The following is a 4,819-nucleotide window of genomic DNA, read 5'->3' on the forward strand; positions in this document are numbered from 1 at the left end:
GCGGTGGACCTCTGTACACAGCGCATGGCACCTCTGTACACACAAGGCGGTGTAAAGAGCTGCTCTTAGACTCTGTTTTCCAAAAAGTCGTGAATAAGCTCCGTTGGAAAGTTGTGTAGATACCTCCTCAGAGAGGACAGCTACCCAGCTCCTCAAAGGCACTCAGGCAGTGTCTGCGCCCCTGCATTTGTGCAACATGTAGCAAATGTATAAAATGCGTTCTAGACAAGGCGTTGGGTGCAAAGAGGTCTACGTCAACATGTGTATATATTTGTCTGTGAACTTGCGCTAAACTGCATGGCTGTTCTCTGCCTCCTGGGGCATTTTTCTAGTGGTTAGGGTTTAGAAATAATCTTTTCTGTTTTCATGTTGCCTAAAACAGTGTGCCAATTTTCATATTTTCCACAAACTCCATTTAGGGGAACATGTTTAAGTCTCTGTTAGAAGTTTCCTCTAGTAAGCAGCTTTGTGATAACTAGTCACCATAGTAAGATGAAAGAAACAGCAAGGAATAGAGTTGTCACTGTTTGGAGTTATCAAAGGCATTGCAAGCTCCAGTAAAAGAAAAAGTTGTTAAAATGTATGAAGAATACTTCAGTATGTCCTCTAATCATCTAATTTTAAATTTAGGTAAGTTAGTGAAAATGCATTACATTATGCATCATTAACTGATTTCTAGCACTTTGAGTTTCTTTGTAGTTCAATGGTGTCTCCTTCAATAATGTGGAGGGAATTACTTTATATGCATCGCGGGCATAGGTACAACTTGAGTATAAGCTCACTACAATAAATTGCCTTCCTTATTTCAAAGCAAAACTGTTCATTCTTTACTGATATGTTGCCTCTTCTCCCTCAGTTCATAGAAACCCACCAAGAAAATCATTCACACATTGGTTCATTCAACAAGCATTTACTGAATATATATTCATTATCCTAGACTGATAGGCAGGGCAAGATGTGGATCTCATGTTTAAGAAAAAGAGACAATCCCTGTCCTCCAGAAATTTGCAAAGCCCTCTTTAAGCCAAGTTTTTGGCAAACGGTCACTCAGAGGCCAGAAAATTTAGTATACAAATATAATATTTCCTGCTTTTAGTGAATTAAAGTTTTCAGCACTTTTAAAAACCTTACTTTTACTATGCTCAGTTTTCTTGATTGTTAGCATACATAGTGGTAAAATGTCATATATTAGAACTTCCATGCTCAATGATTAAGATGTCCTGGAGATACTGGATTTGATTTTCCTTACTCTACAATTTCTTCCATAAAACACTGCATGTTTTTGATTTGTTAAAGAACTATTTTTGTGTTGGCTAATAGCTACCAGATGCTGAAGACCTAGTCTTTTGAGAAGTGACTTATTAGCAATGTGGTAAAAAGTTTAAAAGGTTCTAACCCAGATTGCTCAAGGCATCATGTTCAGACCTATTAATATCATTTAAATACTTTATTAAGCACCACCGATAAGACATAAATTTCAAGGGGCAGATACTCCCCCTCCGACCACTGACTTAAGAAAAGCAATCCTTTTCCAGAATTGGACACTAATAGTGATAGTACAGTCTTTAGCACCTATTAGTGCTGGGCACTGCACTAAGTATTTCAGGACTGGAAGAAAAATCCTCCATCATCTTTTTAGCAACTTCTCATCAAGAATCAGAGAGTTCTCATCAACAGACGACTAACACGATAAGCTAGGGAGCCTCCCATCTATCCCACGTTACCACTGACCTGATCTCCACGTGACCCAACTCAGATCACAAAAACTCTACCCCCATTTCCTTATTTTACCAAAGTAGGAGTGAGACGGAAAGTCTTCTATTGCGTGTAAGTAGTCCAGTTTGTTGACGGACATTTATGAGCTTCTTGTAGTCAAGAAGCTACTATATTTGAACAGTGGAAGAAAAGATATGGTGATGATTTCAAATACTTCACAGTGTGGTATTCCCACTTCGAACCACGGAGTCCACTAGCCTTTTAAAATAGGAGAACCCAACCTCGTTCCCAAGCATGGTAGTTGGGTTGTCATAACAAAGTACCACAGACGAGTAGCTTAAACAACAGAAATGTTCAATCTCACAGTTCTAGAGCCCAGAACTGAAATCAAGGTGTCGACAGAGGGCCCGCCCTTGCAGTGAGATTTGGGTGATATTTAAAAATGATACTATAGACAAGGACCCCAGAACACCACAGTTCTGTCCTCCGTGGACCGCCTAAAGGCCACATAGTCACAAATGGGCCTGACACTCCAATGCAAGGTATATGGTAAAACTGAGTTGGAAGCCAAGCCCTAAGTAGAGACTTCAACCTAAATCCAGGTCTGATCCCCAGCCTCCGAGCCCCAGGGCCTCCCCAGCACCCATGTGTTATCCTGCCTGGCCCAGCTTGGGAGGGATCCTGACCCTCTAACCAAGGGAAGAGGCAAGGAGGCACATACAGTTCATGTGCCTGTTGGTGAACAACCAACATTCATGTCCTGGAATCTGGCTGAACAGACTGGAATTCCTTCCTCTTGGGGAAGGTAGGAGGTTTTCTCTCCTCCCACCAAGAGGGAGAAGGTGGGTTTCCGAATGCCATTGCCAGCATCCCACATAGTACACTGATTACCTGCGATCATACACTGACCTCCACCCCAGCACCACTCGGGACTTGGTCCAGAACCTGTGTCTGTTAACTGAGCTGGGCGCTGGCCCTGGAGCTGAGCAAACCCGCAGTCACCTTGGAGCCCAAACCCAGCAAATATAACCTATGTTACCCTGGGGTCCTGGAGCATTGAAGTGGCAGCCATGGCTTGTATGCTAAAAAAACAGATAATAGTTAATGGCCACAATGCTTCCCACGGCCACGCATGAGAACACCTAAAGGGCAATCAACACTGTTTATTCTAATGCACTATTAAAAGAATAAATGCTTTCCTCCTGAAGGGTCAAGTAGATGGAAACCCACATCAGGTGGGCTCTCACATATTTTGAGTTTCTTTTTTAACTGAATTATGTAGGATCTTGACACTTTATCTACAAAGGGAGAATTACTGAGGAATCAGAGTATAAATATTATGCTAGAGACAAGAGTGAACCACTTTTTGGCAATATTTTAAATGTGGACTGAGGCCCTGTAACTTGCCCACTCCAGAGTACAATTAAATGTGAATGAGGAACCACCAATGAGATGAAGCTAACCTCCTCCTATTAGAGGCTACCCAGAGGGACCACAGTGAGACCAGCAAACCTGCAGAATGCAGTATCTTGCTGGAAAAAGGAAACGCAGAATGATTATGTCTCTGTAGGAAAAGAAAGACAATGTGTTGGCACAAGAAAGAGTATGTGACCCATATTCACAGGGCTTGAGTCCACACCCCAGATGGGTTACCACGGATCAGGTACCAAACTGTCTGAGCATCAGTTTCCCCATCTGTAAAATGAAGGTAGTCATAGCACTGCATCAGTTATGGAATGCACCTCACAGCAAATCCAGATAACAGAGGCTTACACAAGAAGGGGGTTGTGTTCCTCTCTATTAAAAGAAGAACAGACGGGCAGTCCAGGGCTGACATGGCAGCTCGACAACATCCTCGGGCCCCAGTTCCTTCACACAGGGCCAGCTTCACCAGCATGTGACCCATGCAGTCACATAGGGCCCCATGCTTCCAAGGGCCCAGTGCCAGAGACGATGCTCTGTTGTTGGCATTTTCCTTTTGTGCTGCCCCTGCAAACTGCGTAGCTAGTTTCATTCACACTTTCTAGCTTTCTGTGAGCATGATTCTCTTCCAGGCTTGCCCTCCAAATTCCAAGCAGGAATTTTCTAGCTCAATAATTTCTACCTACATTCATGTGGCCAGAATTTAGTCACATGGCTACTCTCACCTGGAGAGGACTCTAGGAAATACAGTTTTTTGTAGGCACATTTCCTCCTCCGATAAAATCTATAAGAAAGAAGAGAACAGTGGACATTGAGTAGGAACTATTAGCCCTTGACACAAAAATCAAATAAAAGAGATTGTGGATCTGGTATAACACACACCAACTTACTAGTTTAGTTACTCTAATAATAGAAAGCGGGATAAAGTGCAGGTTATCTATTTAGTATAGAAAGACGACTGAAAATGTTGAATATGATTAGGGATAATATACAGATAAGGCAGACAATTATCTTGGAGTATTTCAATTACTCATGTGCACATTGTGAGAATTTTATAATTATACAAGAGTAGTTTTAAGCAAAATAATTTAATAACAAATATGAATTGACCTCCTACAATATAAAAGATACTGTACTTATATGAGACATTTACAGCCTACTAGAGAAATAAAACACCTCTGAAGGCAAAGGTCAGTTCCAAATGAGTGATAACACAAAGTGCTGGAGTAGAGGTGAATGATTGCTCCATAGTCCAATGAATTCTAGGATATGTTTCAAATTTAAAGGAGCTTTTTCTGTATGAAATTCTAAAGTCAGTAACGAAAGATTTCAGCCAATGTACAACATTCAAAACAATCATGAGAAGTTCTAGGTAGGTATTCGTTTATGGGATTGGACCATATCATCTTTGAGAAGGAGACAGATAAGCCTTCTTTTTTCCATCTTTGCTGAAAAAGGCATTTCCTATCCAAAACTGCTTTGGAAAAGACAAAGTACTAGATAAGGTAATGTTAATATGTGAGATGTTCGTTATTTCAAAACAACATTTATATCATGTTACTTTCCAAAGCTCCCCAGTGGCTTCTTAATATTATTTTTATCAAGTTAAAAATCTCTAACCGGGCTTCCCTGGTGGCGCAGTGGTTGGGAGTCCGCCTGCCGATGCAGGGGACACGGGTTC

Source organism: Lipotes vexillifer, unplaced genomic scaffold (assembly GCF_000442215.2).
Source record: "Lipotes vexillifer unplaced genomic scaffold, Lipotes_vexillifer_v1.1 scaffold1594, whole genome shotgun sequence".
NCBI lineage: Eukaryota > Metazoa > Chordata > Mammalia > Artiodactyla > Lipotidae > Lipotes > Lipotes vexillifer.